This window comes from Dioscorea cayenensis, chromosome 18 (genome assembly GCF_009730915.1).
Source record: "Dioscorea cayenensis subsp. rotundata cultivar TDr96_F1 chromosome 18, TDr96_F1_v2_PseudoChromosome.rev07_lg8_w22 25.fasta, whole genome shotgun sequence".
NCBI classification, from domain to species: Eukaryota; Viridiplantae; Streptophyta; class Magnoliopsida; order Dioscoreales; family Dioscoreaceae; genus Dioscorea; species Dioscorea cayenensis.
This window is the reverse complement of record NC_052488.1, coordinates 4138160-4158394: the sequence shown is the minus strand read 5'-3', so window position 1 is coordinate 4158394 and position 20235 is coordinate 4138160. Positions and strand designations below refer to the sequence as shown.

Sequence of the window (20235 nt, the reverse complement as noted above, 5' to 3'; positions counted from 1 at the left end):
TTCACTTGCTCTCTAGGGTTGATCTCTGTATTGCTCGGCAAGCTTCCATGTGGCCTTTCAGAGAGAGACTTCGCAATTTGCCCCTCCTGATTTTCAAGGTTATGTAAAGAGGCGGTGTGGTTGCGAAGTGTGGCCTCAACTGATTATACCTTGTATTTGCAGATTGCACAAATCTAGTCAAGGCCTTCTCCAAATCATTCATTCGGGTTTCCAAACCTAAAACTCTGTTTTCCACATGCGGAGCTTGTTGTTGTGGTTGGAAACCCGGTGGCCCCATGGCCTTTGGTAGACCCTAATTGCTCCATGAGAAATTGGGGTGATTCTTCCAACCCATATTGTAGGTATTGCTATATGGGTTTCCTTGAGATCTCATGCTATTACCTACAAAATCGACGTTCTCTACGGAAGATACATCACCAATAGAGATCGGGCAATCGGAGGGAGCATGTCCTCCGCCACACCAAGTGCAATTAGTCACGACCGCTACTCTATTTGAAGTTAGAAGATCTAACTTCTTACTCAAATTTTCCACTTGGGCCGCCAATAAAGTTACGTCATCTATCTCATGAAGACCGGCCACCTTTTTCTTCTCCCTAGCATTCCATTAGTAGATGTTTAACCCAATTTCTTCAATTAACTGACGGGCCTCATCGGGGGTCTTGCTACCTAAGGTACCTCCTGCTGCCGCATTCAAGAGTTACCTTGTACTCGAGTTCAAACCGTTGTAAAAGGTCTGAACAATCATCCACTCTGGAAATCCGTGTTGCGGCCACTTTCTCAAGAGCTCCTTAAACCTTTCCTATGTCTCAAATAGATACTCCAATTCCAACTGAACAAAAGATGAGATCTCATTCCTAAGTTTCACGGATTTTCTAGGAGGGAAATAACGGGAAAGAAAAGCTTCTACCATCTCCTCCCATGTGGTAATTGATGCTCTAGGTAATGAGTGTAGCCACTACTTCGCTCTCCCCTTTAAGGAAAATGGGAAGGCTCGCAACTTGATGGCATCATCTGTCACCCCGTTTATTTTCAGCATATCACACACCTCAAAAAAACTCTCTATATGACTGTTTGGATCCTCATCGACCAAACCATTGAACTGTGTGGATTGCTTTAACATGTCGATGAATGCCGGCTTCAGCTCGAAGTTCTGAGTTGTAATCGGGGGATGTACAATACTCGATTGCGTCCAAAATACCGAAGGTCTGGCATAATTGGATAATATTCATTGTTGTTCATTCTGTTCTGCCATGTTTTCAGATTCTTCCACTTCTAAATCAGCTGGATTAGACTGTTCTTGCACAAGCTTTTCCCTTTTCTTCTAAGTGTACGTTCAAGCTCGGGATCTCCTTCAATCAATATTGAGGGGTTCCCTCAGGTCATAACCTGGAGCTGCACCCAAAAAGAAAGAAAAAAAATCAGAACGATGATAGAATATGAAGATATGAAATAGAATGTATGGTGAAATAGCTAAGAAAACAAAGTGCAAAGTATCTCTAAACGCCCACTCCCCGGCAACGGCGCCAAAAACTTGACAAGATCCCCTTGCGTATATCCAGCAAGTGCACAGGTTTGTCGAAGTAATAATCCCGGATGAGTGGGTATCGTATCCATAGTGAGTAGGGAACAAAAAAAAAACTTAATTGACTTCTTAGCTATGTGAAAGATGAATAGTGATATATGTGATAATGATTCAATTCTCAAAAGTAAAATCAACAAGTAAGAGAACACAACAAAGGAGAAGGTAAGTCAATCTATAAAGATGGGGTACCCGGATATTGCTCCGCCTAGGACAATCGTTTCAAGTGCAAGAACCCTCTATTATGCTTCCAAATTAATGCAATAGTGAGTCATGGAAATCCTTAATTACATAGTCCCAAATTTAAGGTCAACCATGCCTAACTCTATACATGTCCCGGAGAAGAGATTGGATAACCTCTCAACCTCGCACTTGCATAGAATTGCAATAAGCTCTAGGGATTACGAGTGATAAATTTCTTCCTAATTATAGACCTAACCCTTTGGTCCAGGTGGAAGGTCCTTAACCACAATTAAGCCCTAGATACTAAGATCACTTCTACACTTCACTCCATTACACTCGCAACTAAGAACCAGCGGAAGGCCATCCCTTAGACCATTCACTCTATTATGGCCACAAAGAACTCGAGGAACGGAGGTAGAATCTAACAAATCAGAGGGAAAGGGGATGATCCTGTACCCCTCGACTCACCCCCTGAACCCTCTCCAACCTAGCTTTGTCTAACACTCCTAGTGTGTCACTCACTCACAAGGTTACCAACAAGAACTCTCAACCCTAGTGTCACTCTAGGGGAGTATTCAAACAATCAAGCATTCAAGGTTGGAACTCACAATAAACATCAATTAATTGAAAGCATAATAAAGAGATTCAATAAAACGAATACATCCTAGGGTTCACAAATACCCAAGTACCCACTAGGGGTTTAGCTCTCCATTGAGCTAATTACAATCAAAGAAATAGAATGTAAAAGCAATGAATCCATAAAAAACACCCTTGATAGTTGTGTCGATGGTCTTGTGGAGAGTCCTCTACTCGTCGCAAAAAGTCCTTTGTCCGGCCTAGGATACACCTCACGGGATCAGTGCTGATGAAAGTTCTCCCAATAACCTTCTTCCAAATGACTCACGATGTCGGAGTTGTAGAACCTCTCCAAACCCCTAGCCAATACCCCTCAAAACCCTAGCTGAAGCCCTCTCTCAAGTTTGGGAAAAGATCGAGAAAAGAATACTGAAATCGGGGCTGAATCGGCTTTAAATAGGGCTGGAATCGGGGATCCACACGCCCCTGTGGATTTTTCACACGGGATTGTGGAAATTCCACACACCCATGTGGATTCTCTGTTCTACAGTTTTCTCGGCCGGCTGTGAACAGTGCTTCTACAGTACTTTGCTGCAATGTTCTGCTACAGTACCAGGCCTAGAATACTTCCCGAATCCATAATTTCATTGAGGTAATGCAAACGGGCACACGTTCACATCGTGGATCGCTTTGCTTCTTCAATGACGGATAAGTTGATGGAGATCTTGTTCTATTTGCATAAGTCTTAATGCTTGAGTATGACTGCCCTTGTGCCCCTCCAAATGGTTGTACTAACTCAAATACGAGGAGGTTAGCACACACTCTAGCATCTCACACCCGACCTATGTCTTCGCGTTTGAACCTTGGCAAGATTTCCTCCAAAATCTGTGCATTATGATCCAGATTGGCTTCTTTCCTTCATAATCTGCCTCACAACCCTACCTGTATAAAAGTAACATAAAAACACACATATTAGTGTAAAAACCCGAGAAAGATAATGCTTAACATAAGGAAAGAATGCTTCGCATTCATATCGCACAATCACTTATCACTAGTGTAAGACTCTTATAGCATGGATTAATGATTGATTTGAGTTACATATTTGTTGTTGTACTCTATTAAATCATGTTTTACCTCTAGTATTGTCTTGTGCACTGAATCTTGTGTTGATGCCCTGGGAATAGCCAACATGACTACTGTATCTCTCTTGATTGCTTAACAGACAACTTTGAGTACTCAGCCTTAGAATTCTAAGTTCTTTCTTTCAATTAACTCTTAAGAACTTCTGAGTCTTGTTAAGCTAGCCCTAGTTTTGTGGCATGTAGAGTAGTATGAAGACATGATCTAGGATGAATGTGAAAAAGAAAATGATGAAAAAAAAGAATGAATGAAAAGATAAAAATGAGTCTATGTCAGTATTCCTCTGCTAATGAAGCATGAATGCATCTATGTAGACTGTAATCGAGTAGTTGGGTGGCTCTTGTGCCTAACCAGCATGTGCCCTCTCCAGAAAGATTTTTTGGTACAGTCTATGTTAATCAGACTCAAAAAAGAAAGAAAAAAATGAAATCAAATGAAAATAAAACCCTAGTGATCTTTTTGGCTACCTACTAGAGGTTTTGAGAAGAAAAGTGGGAGTTAGTTCTAGTTTAGGACTTAGAAGGATCTTACTTGTTTATTGAATTAGCACTTAGCATTTTGATAAGTGCTCGTGTGATAAGAATGTGAAGCATTCTTTCCTTATAATGAGCATTACTTTTGTCAGGTTTTAGCGCTAATATGTGTGTATTTATGTACTTTTATGCAGGTTGGGTTGTGAGGCCGATTATTTGTGAAAGAAGCCATTGTAGATCATTTTACGCATTATTTGGAGGAGATCTTGAGAAGGCTCAAACGCGGAGACATGAGTTAGGTTTAGAATGCTAGAATGTATGCCAACCTCCTTGTATTCGAGCTAAGGCAATGATTCGGAGGGGCACGAAGGCAGTTACATCCTAGTATTCCGGCTTGTGCATATTTAGCAAGATCTCCACCAATGTGACAGTTTATTAAAGAACTAAGGTGATCTACGATGTGAACGTGTGCCCGTTTACATTACCTCAATGAAAGCATGGATTCGGGAGTATTTCGGGATGTTACTTTAGCACAAAACTATAGCAAATCACTGTAGCAGGTACTGTTTATAGCCGGCCAAAGAAAGAGCAAAACAGAGGAGCCACATGGGCGTGTGGAAATTCCTCATGCCTATGCGTTAATTCCACAGGCCCGTGTGAAATATCCATAGGGGCGTGTGGAATCCCGATTCCAACCCTATTTATGGCCGATTTCAGCCACGATTTCAGGATTCTTTCTCCATCTTTTCCCCAACTTGAGAGAGGGCTGGGGCTAGGGTTTTTAGAGGTATTGGCTAGGGATTTGGAGTGGTTCTACAGCTCTGACATAGTCATATCTGTGGAAGAAGGTTGGTAAGGGAGCCTCCATTGGATTGATTCGAAGAGGCGTATCTTATACCGGACAAAGGGATCTTGCGACCAGTAGAGGACTCTCCACAAGACCATCGCCATGACTATCGAGGGGGTTTTTCCTATGGATTACTCTCTTTTACATTTAATTTCATTATCGTTTTTATTGTGCTCCATGGAGAGCTAAACCCTAATGGGTACTTGGGTATTTGTGAACCCTAGGATGTATTAGTTTCATTGAATCTTTTTATTATGGTTTTAATTAATTGATGTTACTGTGAGTTCCAATCTTGAATGTTTGATTGTTTGAATACTCCCTTAGAGTGACACTAAGGTTGAGAGTTCATGTGGTAACCCTTGTGAGTGAGTGACACACCACGAGATTTAGACAAAGTTTGATTGGAGAGGGTTGAGAGAGTGAGTCGAGAGGTACAGGAGTGTCCCCTTTCCCCTCCGGTGTGATAGATTCTACCTCCGTTCCTCGAGTTCTTTGGCGCCATAATAGAGCAAATGAGCTAAGGAATGACCCTCCGCTGGGGCTTAGTTACGAGTGCAACAGAGTGAAGTGTTGAGAAGATTTTAGCATCTAGGGCTTAATTGTGGTTAGAGATATTTCTTTTGGACCAAAGGGTTAGGTCTACAATTAGGAAGAGATTTATCACTTGGAATCCCAAGATCTTAATGCAATCCTTCTTACGAGTGTGAGGTTGAGAGGTTGTTCAACCTCTCCTGCAGGACATGTAGAGGATTAGGCTTGGTTAACCCTAGATTCAAGGCCATACATTAAAGGATATCCCTGACTCACCATTGCATTAGTTAGAAAGCATAATAGAGAGTTCTTGCACTTGAAATGATTTTCCTAGGCGGATCAATACCCGGGTACCCCCATCTTTATCGATTGCCTTACCTTCTCCTTTACTTTTGTCCTCTTTCGGGTTGTTTTACTTTTGAGAATTGAATCTTGTCACACATATCACTATTCATCTTTCATATAGTTAAGAAGCAAATTAAGTATTTTTATTCCCTTTTCCCTGTGGATACGATACCCCACTCACCTGGGACTTATTACTTCGACAACTCCGTGCACTTGCGGGGAGCACTGTCACATTTTAAAACTCAATACTCTTGCATGTGGAGTGATTAGCATCTAGAGCTGTATTGATTGAAGTGTGTAGGCTAGACCAGGTCAGGGCAGATGAAATACAAGGTTTACACACATGGCACAGATATATAGGAGATGAGACAAGATATTTTTGTTGTGCTTAATGTTTTGTAACTCATTATATACTTATCATTTTCCGATGCTTGTAGAGTCTTGTATTTATTCGAACCTGAGGTAATAAATTTAGCCACTTATTATTATCTTTGTTTTTCATGATCTGTTTGCTTGGGGAAAAGCAAACGCTTAGGTGTGGGGATATTTGATAAGTGTCTAAATGTATGTATTTTAGTCTATATATTTGATGTATTTAGCATGTATTTCTATAAGGATTGATGCCCGTTTTGTGTTTAATCCTATGTTATTTTCTTCGCAGGGCATAGAAACAGCATGAAGAACACGAAGATACAATTTGGCTGAAAAGGAGAAGAAAACCAGGTCATGGTACTGTAGCACATTCAATGCAGCAGATTACTGTAGCTGGAGTACTATAGCAGTGATACCGTAGCAAAATCACTGTAATTGCCACTGTAGCACCTGGAGAGTTTTCAAGTCAGAAATTGAACTAGGGCATACGGCCTCAATGCTGCCCAGGATGGAGCCTGGGATGATTACTGTGGCTGTGGAAGAGGATGAGTTGTTTGAAGGCATACTGGCTCAATGAGGTGCTCATTGAGCTAGTGTGGTTATTGATTGAGAGCTTTTGTGCATCTTTGCCTACCCCAAATGGGCTCAATGAGGTCCTCATTGAGCCAGTATACCACCTCAATGAGGTCCTCATTGAGCCGACATACCACCCATGTAGAGGCCAATTTGTGGGAGATGTTGGGGGTATATGAGGGGATTTTGAAGGCCATTTGAGGGACTTTTGGGAGGACGCTTGGCAGCCATTACTTGGGAAAGAAAAGGAGAATGAAGACATCATTCTTGGGAGTGTTTTGGCTTGAGGCTTGGAGAGATCAAGAGCTTGAACTTCAAGGGGAGAGCTTCATCATCAAAGGAGGAGGAGCATTCGGCCTTTCTTGGGTTAGAGGAATCATCATTCGGCCGGCATTCTACATCCTCATCATCATTCAAACTAGGGAGTGTCATTTATGCATTTACTTCTTATTTTTTTTGAGTTTGAGATACTTGTTTGTATGATGGCACACTAGACCCCAAGGCCACCGGGTGTAGGTGAACCTTGAGGGGTTCATCATGTATTTTGGATGCTACACTTATATTTGGAATTCATTGCTGTGATTTATGGTTTGGTTCATTGTGTTTCACGCCTAGAACTATTATGTGGAGAAATCTTTAGTTCTTGTTTGAGTTGTACATGTAGGTGTGACCTACTCGCTTGTGCTAGATCGTTAATGAGCCAAAAGGGGTAATATTTGACCAATATACCGAGAAATTGGATGTAGGTAGCCCCTCCGAACCATGAGGATAAACTTAGGTTAAGTTTATCCTTGTTGCTTGATATCCATTCACTTAATGCAATCATAGGGATATGATTAAGGAGAGATCTTTGTCATCATTTGTACGGGATTAGGGTTTAACCGCCGAAAAATTAGGGTTGTACTATTGTTTAGGTCTGTCGGTCTAAATCACCTTTGCTATTTTTATTCTTATGTATCCATACATCATGATGACCCCTCATGGGGATCCTCGTCCCTAGGCCTATTTTTATTATCATTGCTTTTGTGATCACTTTGCTTGCCTTGGAATTGTAATACTTTTGCTCTATTTACATTCTTCCATATATTAGAGTAGTATACCATGCTCAAGTTGTAAGGTTAGATAATAGGTGATGGATGAGTAATAGGAGCTCTTTAGCCCCCTTGAATACGATCCTTGGGACCTCGCTCAAGGTATTACTCAGCGACCCCGTACACTTGCGGGCTATCATCCATGCTGTAGATCGCGCTGCATCTTCAAATAAAAACACATTTGATGATAATCTTTCTAGCATTGTACAAGTTAGAACACATGAGAGTGACTGTCTTTGTGCCCCTCCAATTTCCATATTCACTTGAGCACAATGGAGGTTGGCACAAATTCATATATCGTTGAGCACAACTTGTTTCTTCACATTTGTTCACTCCAAGATTCCATCAACAAAGTACAAACGCAATCTACTTTGGCTTCTTTCTTCTATACTTGTCTCCACAACCGTACATTCACAAAAGTAACACAAATACACATATATGAGCGATAAAATCTGATAAAAGTAATGCTTATTATAAGAAAAGAATACTTCGTATTACTAATACACAAGCACTTATCAACAATCAATGGTAAAATGGGGTACCAAAATAATGCTCACCCTAGGACTATTGTTTCAAGTGCAAAACTAATATTATGCCTCCTAATTGAAGCTTAATGAGTCGTGGAGATCCAAAGACACACGGTCCCAAACCCAAGGTCCACCTTGACTAGCCCTCTACACTATACCCTAGTGGAAAGGGATATTCTCAATGCCGCATACTGTGTGGGACTGCTTGAAGCTCTAGGGATTCCAAGTGATGAACTCTATTCCCTAACATAGATCTAACCTTTTGGTCCAGGTGGAAGACCCCTAATCATGATTAAGCCCCAACACTAACGATTACTCAACAATTCACTATATTGCTGACGCAATTAAGTCCCACTGGAGTTCGTCTCTTAGCACTTCACTCTATCATGATCACAAAAAATTCTTGAAACATGGAGGTAGGATAAATCATGTCGGAGGGGAAATTGGATGTTCCACTACCTCTCATCTTACCCTCTCAACCCTATTCGAACTTGCTAAGTCTAACTCTAATGAAGTGTTACTCATTCAAAAGGATTACCTAAATAAATTCTCAACCCTAGTGTTACTCTAAGGGAAAACCACAACAATAATCATGAAAGATTGAAACTTAATTAAAATATCAATTAAAGAAGCATAATAAAGGAAACTGAAACAAAATCATCAAAGGGTGTACAAATCCAAGCACCCATTAGGGGGTTTAGCTCTCCATGGAGCAACAAAAAGTCAAAGATAAAATCAAACATAAGTGCAAGCAATCCATAAAGATAACCCCCTTGTCACCCATGTTGATGGTCTTCAAGAGCCGCCTCATCTTCTACATGGACTCCTCCGTCAAGCCTAGGGCACACCTCGCCAAATCGATGCCGATGAAAGCTCCCCCAATAGCTCTCCTGCAAAGGAAATCAATGTCAAATGCTATAGAACAGCTCTAAAATCCCAGCAAAAATCTCTCTAAATCCTAGACGCATTCTCCCCAAAAGATAGGCAAAAGATAGGAAGAATATCCCCAAATAAAACTCTCAATACGGTATTTATAGGGCTGTAATCGGGCATTCATATGCCCCTGTGTAAATTCCACACGGGTGTGTGGATTTCCAGGCCATGTTTTTCCTGTGCGCTATGAATGGTAACTACTACAGTAATTTTACTACAATAAACTTCTATAGTACTTTTGCTAAAGTACTACTGAATTCATTTTTTTCATCGAGGCCGCATGATTGGGCACACATCCATGCGATAGACCATGTCGCATCTTGCTTTCAAAAACATTGACGCAGCTCTTGACAATTTGCACAAGTTGGAATAAGTTGTCACACACCCACATTTCTATGAGCACAACTTGTGCCTTGATCCTTGTTCGGTCCAAGAGTTTCCTCAACAATTGTGTCCATGATCTATTTTCACTTCCTTTCTTCCAAACTTGTCTCCACAAACCTAAATACATGAATGAACCATAAAATCTAATAAAAGTGATGCTCAATGTAAGAAAAGTATACTTAGTAATAGTTATAAACAAGCACTCATTAAACTCTCCCACACTTAAGCTTTTGCTTTTTCTCAAGAAAAAAATAAAATATTAAAGCATCTAAGAAGGAAAATTGACAGTTCTTGGCGTTAGGTTCACCAAAAGCTTGCAAAAGAGGAATTCTAAAAGTAAGGAAAACTCAAATGTTGCATAGAAGAAATCATTGCTCTAGCTGAAAACTTGAATCAAAAAGGACAACAAACTAGATATTGTGTAAGTGTGTTATAGGTGCTTGTGTTTTAGTAATACGAAGTATTTTTTCTTACATTGAGCATTACTTTTCTCATATTTTATCACTTATGCATGTGTATTCGTGTTCTTTTGTGCATTTAGGGTTGTGGAGACAATTATGAAAGAAAGGAACCAAAAGTAGATCGTAGATGCATTTGTTGACGAAGTCTTGGAGTGAACAAACATGAAGACACAAGTTGTGTTTAAAGACATGTGGGTGTGACAACCTCCATTGTGCTCAAGAGAATACACAAATTAGAGGGCCACAAAGGCGGTCATACTCATGTGTTCCAACTTGTGCAATACTAACAAGATCTTCGTCAATATGAACTCATTGAAGATGTGATGCGGTCTACCTCATGGATGCATGCCCATCTATGTGGCCTCGATGGAAAGTGTGGATTCGGGAGTATTTTGGCAAAGTACTTTAGTAGTTTACAGTAGTAAATCATTGTAGAAAAATCACTGTAATAGTTACTGTTCACAGCTCGCAGGAAAACAACTTCTGAAAATTCACACAGGCATATGGAATTTCCACACGCCCGTGTGGATGCCTGATTCCATCCCATATAAAAGCCGTGATTTCAGACATTCTAAAGGATTATCTTCTTATTATTTTTCCATCTTTCCCCATATTTTGAGGCACTCGTGGCTAGGGTTTGGAGAGTTTTTGGCTAGGTCTTTGGAGTGGTTCTATGGCCTTCGACATGGCGTTCCTTTGGAAGATAGTTATTGGGGGAGTTTTTGTCAGCATCAATTCACCAAGGTGTGCCCTAGGCTTGATGAGGGAACCCTTGGAGAAGATGAGGCGACTCCACACGACATTGATATGGACTACAAGGGGTTTTTCTTATGGATTGTATTATTTTACATTCGATTTCATTATTGATTGTATATTACTCCATGGAGAGCTAAACACCTAGTGGGTGCTTGGACTTGTAAACCCTAGGATGATTTTGTTTTATTGACCTTTTATTATGTTTCTTTAATTGATTTTTTTTATTAAGTTCCAACCTTGAATGTTTATTGCATTGATTTTCCTTTAGAGTGACACTAGGGTTAAGAATCTATCTTGGTAAAATCTTTATGGATGAGTGACAGACCATGAGGGTTAGACAAAGCTAGGTTGAAGAGGATCGAGACGGTGAGTTGAGAGGTAGCAGAACGTCCCCTTTTTCTTCCAGTGTGATTCATCCTACCTCCACGTTCTAAGAGTTCTTTGAAGTCACAATAGAGTAAAGTGCTAAGAGATAAACTCCAGTGGGGCTTAGTTGTGTGAGCAACAGAGTAAAGTGTTGAAGTAATCCTTAGCGCTAGGGCTTAATTGTAACTAGGAGTCTTTCTCCTGGACCAAAAGGTTTGATCTATATTAGAGAATATGATTTATCACTTGGGTCACTAGGGCTTCTTGCAACCCTACACAGTGTGAGGCATCGAGAGTATTCCTTTCTGTCGGGGTATAGTGTAGGGTTAGTCACAGCTGACCATAGGGTTGGGACCATGTGTTTTAGGATTTCCCTGACTCATTAAATATCAGTTAGGAAACATAATGATTAGTCTTACACTTGAAACGATAAGTCCTAATGTGAGCAACGTCCAAGTGCCCCATTTTCTATCGATTGCCTTTTGTTATATCCCTATTGCGCTTTCCTTTCTTCTCTTTACTTTTTGTTTGCATTGATATTGTTCCCACCACTCTTGAATTATCTTCACTATAGTTAAATAGCAATTCTTGTGTTTCTGAGCACTATTCCCTATGGATACGGCTACCCATTCACCAAGGTAGTTTATTACTTCGACAATCCTTGCACATGCGGTACACACACGCAAGGGGTGTGTCATGTGTATAAACTCACACAAGTCAACCCAACATGTACTCCTTGAAGCTCTTATTAAAAGGGACTTATTTATACAAAAAAAGTGGACATAGTAGCTTCACAAATCCTCTAAGGTAGCCGTTTCCTAGGTGGCCACCAAGGTGGCTTTCACACTTTTGAGGTGGTAGCTCTTTCTACCGGGGTAGTAGCTTTCACTCATCCTACGAGATAGCTTTTTCTCTCATTAGGGCATAACTAGTATATGACTTATGAGAGTAGCTTCATATTTCATAGGTGATAGCTTTTTTGACCCTCAATGCACAAACAAAACAAACAAACACACATATATATATAATTTCCTTTTCATTATCTTTTTTTCAAAGTTTTTAAACTAAAAGTAGTGCTACCATAGTCCTTTAAGTAAAAGATTTAATGAATAAGAAGTGCAACAAGAATTAATCGGGCAAAAATTCCTTGAAATTCAAGTAAAACTAGAGCATGATTGTATTCAATGTTCAAAATTCTCCTAAACTTAAGAATACAATTGTTGCAACTAAGGTGACCCGCCCTTGGCCACATGAGCATGAACAATAAATGCATAAGTATAGAACGTGTGCAATGTGAACTCCCCCCACACTTAAGATGTATATTGCCCTCAATGTATGTATGCAAGCATAATAAAGATTCTAACAAGTAAAGCATGTGTATGAAGATGGGCAATTGATGTAATACGCCCCTGAACTCCTAATACTGCATTCGATGGAGCTAGTTTCATTGAAAGTTGAGTTGCAATGGGTTGTGGAGCACACATGGCCATGCAAATGACTATTCCTCAATTCCAAGACTCACAAGACCATCTGCATGTATACACAAGGGGTTCAATAAAGCTCAACAAAACACGATAAAATTGAGTCTACAAAGATATGAAAATGAAATACAACTTGATATAACTAAAAAACAATAAGATAAACACAGAAGGAAGATCCTTTATGAGTAATACAAGTCCAAAATAAAATACTGAAATAAAATATTTAAACATAAAGATAAAGAAACATAAAGACACCTCAAGTGTCAATCCATCCTCTACTGATACTGATGTTGCTGCTAATGTCGATGGTGATCCTTATGTTGCTGGTGATGGTGGTGCTGGGGATGCTCGCGGTCTTATAACAAAAGACGAGGTCATATCTTGCTCAAGAATCTATTGTAATGTGTCAAGACACGCCATCACCTCAGCGTGGTTCACTTCTTGTGTCAAGCAAGCCTCAGCCAAGACTGACTGTAATAGCCCTACAGCATTCTTGAGCCTCTCGAAATGATCACGGGTTCAAGATGGAGAAATGATACGCACTATAGGAGGCTCCTTTGCTGCAGAGGGTGCTTATGTGTCTATCAGCTCCTGCTGTGGCTGAGGGGTAGGCTGAGAACCATCTCCATCATCACCCTCACTTTCAGCCATCTCTGGTTGGGGCATGATCATCACATAGGTGCTCGGTCTGTACCTGCCCACCATACCCATCAGTTTTATAGTCTCCAAGCCAAGGGGGCATGGAATAATCGTCTTCTTGGCCTCTCTGATCACCTCAAGTAGACCCATCCCCATAATTAGTCTGGTAATATACAGGCCTAAGAATAGCACACCAACCCTAGAATACTATCCTTAGTGACATAAGTACTTTGCTATAATGTGTCCCAGGAGGAGTGGCTCGCTCTATAGCATAGAGTATAAATAAAGCAGCTCCGGTCGATTAAGGACTCCTGCACTATCACCACAACCATTCACTGATCTGCTAAGAATGTCATGGATATATCTGTAGGCTGGTTGGGAGAGACACGTCACCTTGAAAATCCCAAGCTCATACTGTCCCTGGCTACACAGCATATGGTAAGTGTGCTGCAGAGTCAAATTGCCAGGATAATTTATCGATAGCTGTTTGTACTCCTCAGTATCAATATAACCCTCATTATACAGACCGACTCATATAGAAAATTATGTCACACTCATACTTTGGTACTTATAGAATGCTCGGAGCTAAATAGCATTGATGCTCGAAAAGCTATTGTACGATCGGTCAAACTCGAAGGACGCGACCACCACTAGTGTCAACATGCGGATAGCCGGCTCTTTGATGGATAGTAACCGACGCCAGCTACCCATATAAAGACGGTCATCTATCTTTTGTGCTATCTCATTCCCTAACTCGATCTCCCTTAATGCACTCAAGTCAGGAAAACGCGACTTCCTGAAATTGAGCTTTGACAAGCGCTTGAAATGTGCTTGATGTTCTAGAATGGTGAACTCAAGTTGCTCAGGAGAGAGTTTGTGAGGGCACTTGCCGACCAATTTCTTCGATCAGGGAGCCATTACTACAAGAATTGAAAATAAATTAATCAACTTTAACTTGAAAAACAAATATGTAGAAATCCAGATGGTCATGTCAAAATTCCACACACCTATGTGGATCTTCGGGGGACGACAATAGTGCGGCTGAAACTCTAAAAATCTATACAAATCAACTTAAATGCTTTTACATTCATTCTACAACCATTCACTAGCAAAATAATCATGAAATCTACCCAAAATCGATCCAAAACAAGTAAAAACATGAAGATTGGCAAAGAGAAAAGGAAAAGAGGGTTAATGACAAAATGGGAATCAAAACTTCGAATACGGCCTGAAAACAATGGAAAAACCCTTAAATAGATGAAGAGCAGGTTGGGAAGAGGCATGGAAGCATTCTTGGGTGTGAGAGTGTTTAGAAATGCAGAGGTGCAAATAGATTTTAAAGAGAAGTCATGGTCTTTTGCATTCTGCACATCCACATGATAGTGTTGAAATTACCCACGCCAGTGTGCCTCCACATGGAAGTTTCATAAGGGCATCCACATGCCTTTGTGTGCTCTCAGGATGGCCACTTTGGCCTCTGAATGCATCCGCATGGGCGTGTGGAAATTACCCACGGCCGTATGGCTTCTCTGATCTCCCAAAAATTTTCCTAAGTGTTCCACACACCCTTGTGGAAATTCCACATGGGCATGTCAAAATTCATAGGGGCCGCCACACGCCCCTGTGTCTTCTCGGGATGGAAAAATTTTGTCTGCAAAGATTCACATACCCTTGTGGAAATTCAGCATGGGTGTGTGTCCTTCACAAGGTCACTCATTGGGGCACTCACACGCCCCATGTGTCTTCTTTGGATTTCTAAAAAAAATCTACAGACTATGAAGAACAAGTCTAAAACACTAATACACTATATAGAGACTGTATGTTCGATGAAAATCTGACTAGAGATTCGTTAAACACGCTCAAACGACTTAAAACTTTGCCAATCATAATGAAGAACAATAAAACACCAACAATTCACAAGAAAACACAGCAAAAGAATATTATGTTCAAAACACCGACACTAGGCATTTATTCATGCAAAAACTAAACTAAGACCTAGAAAAGCAATAAAGACTTGGGTTGCCTTCCAAGATGTGCTTGTTTAACATCACTAAGCTTGACATACCTGCACTTACCTCACGGGGGTTCATGAAGAAAGGTTGCCCTCTTACCTATAATTTGAAAGCATTATGAACACAATTTCTACAAGTTAGAGGGGGACTGATCGAGTTTGTTTCCACACAAGGGTTTTTCACCCTTATTACATGAATGCTCATCCCCACTAGCATTGGAGCACCTCTTGTGACATTTCGTTGTCCTCTTGAGCTTTTGGATCATCCCCTTCATTACTCCGGGGTAGGTTGCACCTTATCCTCTAGACCGAGTAATAAAATTTCTTCATTCTCCACTTCTTGATCTAGCCATACCTCCAATGGTTCCCGGTATAACATGTCCTGTACATAATCATCAATCAACTCATTAGTGGTCTCAAGAAAATATAAAGTGTCATTGAAACCAAGAGAATGTCGCATGGCTTCAGCAAGGCAATATGTCAACTTGTCATATCCAACTCTTAGTGTCAATTCTCCACTCTCCATGTCAATGAGAGCCTTGGAAGTGTGCAAGAATGGCCTCTCAAGTATCAATGGAACCTCAACATCCTCTGCACATCTAACACCACAAAGTCTGCAGGAAAGATATACTTGTCAACATTCACAAGTACATCCTCAATGATACCCCTCAGATGTCTAACTGATCGGTTAGCCAATTAAAGTGTCATCCGAGTGCGTCTAGGTTCTCCCAAACCTAACTTCTGGAAAAATATATAAGGCATGACATTGATGCTAGCCCCTAAATCTGCCAATGCCTTCTCTTCACCCAAATTACCAATGTTGCATAGAATGATGAAGCTACCGGCATCTTTCTTCTTGTTCGGGTATTTTTCGTTCAAAACCCTAATTTATGTTTCTGTATAGTAATGTCTACTATTTTTCAATCAATACCCTAATCGTATGTTTTATTTTCAGAATACCTGCTATATTTGAATCAAAACCATAATCCTATATTTTCTTTTCAGAATGTCTCCTATTTTTTAATCAAAACTTTAATCCTGTGTTTTTCTTTTTAGAATGTGTCCTATTTTTCAGTTTTGAAGGAAAACCCTAATCCTATGTTTTATTTTCCAGATATCTCCTATTTTTTAATCAAAGCTCTAATTTGATGTTTTCTTTTGGAAATGTCATCTATTTTCGAATAAAACAATAATTATATGTTTTCTTTTCATAATGTCTCGTATTCTTCAATTAAAAAAATAACTTATGTTCTCTCTTGGGAATGTCAACTATTTTTCTGTCAAAATACTAATCCTATGATTTTCATTTTGAAATGTATTCTATCTTTGAATCAAAACCTGAATAATATATCTTGAGAGAAAGGAGACATTTCTAAAAGAAAAATTACTAATCCTATCTTCCAATCAAAACAAGAATCCTATGTTTTCCTTTCGAAATGTCCCATATTTTTCAATCAAAACACTAATATTTTATTTTCTTTTTGCATTTTCTGCTATTTTGACACAAAACCCATATTTTCTGCATTTTCTTTTGGGAATGTCTGCTATTATTGAATCAAACCAATAGTCCTATGTTTTCTTTTCGTAATGTCTCATATTTTTTCAATCAAAACACTAATTCTATGTTTTCTTTTTAGAATGGGTCATATTCTTCAATCAAAACTCTAATCTTATGTTTTCTTTTGCGACAGTTTGCTATTTTTGAATCAAAACCCTAATCATATGTTTTCCTTTGTCGATGCCCCCAATTTTTCTGTTTTTAATCAAAACCCTAATCCTATTTTTTGAAAGTAATGTCTCCTGTTTTTACACCAAAACACTAATTTTATGTTTTTCTTTTCGAAATATCTCATATTTTTCAATGAAAACCTTAACCCTATGTTTTTGATTGAAATATAGGAGATATTCCAAAAAACAAAAAGCACGGGTTAGGGTTTTGACTCAAAACTAATGAATAGGAGACATAGGAAAAAGACACTGGTTAGGAGACATTACGAAAAGAAAACATAGGATTCAGGTTTTATTTGCAAAATAGGAGATATTCCAGAAAGAAAATATAGGATTAGGGTTTTGATTTAAATAGAGTAGGCATTAGGAAAAGAAAACATGGTATAGAGTTTTGGTGGGAAAATAGAAAACATTAATAGAAGAAAATAAATAATAAGGGTTTCGATTAAAAAATAGGAGTCATTATTATAAGAAAAATAAGGATTGCAGTTTTAAATGAAAAATTGGAGAGATTACTATAAGAAAAAATCGGATTATGGTTTTGATTTAAAACTAGTAGGCATTGCAAAAAGAAAATATAGGATTAGAGTTTTGATTGAAAAATAGGAGACAATAGTATAAGGAAACATAAGATTAGTTATTTGAATGAAAAATAGGACACAATGCTATAAGAAAACATAGGATTAGCATTTTGATTAAAAAGTAGAAGACATTCTAAAAAGAAAATATAGGATTAGGGTTTTGATTGAAAAATATGAGATATTTCAAAAAGAAAACATAGGATTAGAGTTTTGATCGAAAAATAAGAGATATTATGAAAAGAAACCATAGAATTACAGGTTTGATTCAAATATAGTAGGTATTCCGAAAAGAAAACATAGGATTTAGGTTTTATTGAAAAATAGGAGACATTATAATAAGACAACATAGGATTAGCGTTTTGATTCAAAAATAGTAGACATTCCAAAAAGAAAACATACGATTAGGGTTTTGATTGAAATATAATAGGCATTCCAAAAAAAAAGTAGGATTTGGGTTTTTATTGAAAAATATGAGACGTTCCGAAAATAAAACATAGGCTTAGGGTTTTGAATAAAAAATAGTAGACATTTCTTAAAGAAAATATAGGATTAGGTTTTGATTGAAAAATAAGGGACATTACTATAAGGAAACAAAAGATTAATGTTTTGATTAAAAATAGGAAAATAGGTTACATTTTCAAAAAGAAAACATAGGAAATGAGTTTTAATTCACAAATAGCAGACATTCCAAAAGAAAAACATAGTATTAGCTTTTTGTTTCGAACATAGCAGTCATTCCGAAAAGAAAGGAAAGGACTTGGGTTTTGATTTAAAATATGAGCCAATCTGAAAAGAAGCTTATGTTAGGGTTTTGATTCAAAATTAATAAATAGGATACATTCTGAAAATAAAACATAAGATTAACATTTTGATTGAAAAATAGGAGACATTACTATAAAAAAACATAGGATTATTGTTTTGATTCAAAAATAGTACATATTCCAATAAGAAAATATAGGATTAGGGCTTTGATTGAGACATTTCAAACAGAAAATATAGGACTAGGTTTTTAATTGAAAAATAGGAGATATTACTATAAGAAACCATAGGATTACGGTTTTGATTGAAAATTAGTAGTCATTTTGAAAAGAAACCCTAAGATTAGGGTTTTAACTGAAGAATATGGCACATTCTGAAAAGAAAACATAGTATTTGGGTTTTAATTAAAAGCTGAAATATACTGGACATTTTGAAAGCGAGATACTACAGGATTTGACTCGAATTAAAAATGCATTAAGTGCTGTTTCATTTTATACCAGTCCTTTTATCAGTCAAGAATACGAGACACTGCAAGAGAAACATAGGATCAAGGCTCTCGCTTTGTAAAACAGTGGTGCATCTCGAAAACCTAGGACTATTGTTTTGGTTATGGAAATATTCGCGGTAAAGAAAAGCGATTATTGTTTTGATTCAAAAAGAGCAAACATTGTGAAAAAAAAGAAAGGATTAGGTTATTGATTGAAAAATAATATATATTCCGAAAAGAAAACATAAGATTAATATTTTGAATAAAAAATAGTACACATTCCAAAAATAAAAGAAAGGATTAGGGTTTCAATTAAAAGATAGGAGACCTTTCAAACAGAAAACAATGGATTAGTGTTTTTATTGAAAACTGAAAAATAGAACACATTCTGAAAAGTGAACAAAGGATTAGGGTTTTGATTGAAAGATAGGAGACATTTTGAAAAGAAAGAATAGGATTAGGTGCTCGATTCAAAATATAGTGAGCATTCCTGACATAATAATGTTTCTCATTAGTAAGGCCAGAGACACTACTCATAATAAAACATAGGATTATGGTTTTGATTCAAACATAGTAGATATTCCAAAAAGAAAACATCGGATTAGTGTTTTGATTGAAAAATAAGAGATCTAAAATGAAAAAATAGGATTATGGTTTTGATTGAAAGATAGGAGATATTAATATAAGAAAAACATAAGATTAGGTTTTGATTAAAAAAAAGTAGACATTAAGAAAAAGAAAACATAAGATTCTGGTTTTCATTGAAAGATAGGAGATGTTTTGAAAAGAAAACATAGGATTAGGATTTTTATTGAAAAATAGGAGGCATTATGAAAGGAAAATATAAGATTATGATTACAGATTAGACATAAGATTAGTGCTCTCGATTAAAAAGCTGAAAATAGGAGACATTGCACATTGAGATTAGGTTTTTCAGCTCATAAGACTTAATCACTTATAGTGGGATGTACTCGCTATTTTTGAATCAAAATAATAATAAAATGTTTTATTTTCATAATGTGTCATATTTTTTAATCAAGACCCTAATCCTAAGCTTTTTTCTAGAATGTGTCATATTTTTCAATAATACATTTAATCCTATGTTTTTCTTTTCGGAATGGGCCCTATTTTTTAAACAAAACCCTAATCCTATATTTTCTTTTGGAAATGTCCCCTATTTTCCAATTTTTAATCAAAACCTTATTCCTACATTTTCTTATAATAATGTTTTGACTGAAAGCATAGAATTAGATTTTTTTATTAGAATGCCACATATTTTTAATCAAACCAATAATCTTATGTTTTCTTTTCATAATGTCTCCCCTTTTTCAATACAAATCCTAATATTATGCTTTCTTTCCGAAATGTCTTCTATCTTTTAGTCAAAACACGAATCCGATTTTTTCTTTTCT

The 20235-nt window shown here is 37.9% G+C and overlaps 1 non-coding gene across 1 annotated transcript; it reads left to right on the top strand.

The window, feature by feature from the left end:
* The first annotated feature begins 755 nt into the window (after positions 1 to 755).
* On the top strand, positions 756 to 862 carry LOC120283060. The gene has a single exon (XR_005543063.1). It is a non-coding gene; the product is annotated as a small nucleolar RNA R71 (small nucleolar RNA).
* Positions 863 to 20235: the final 19373 nt, after the last annotated feature.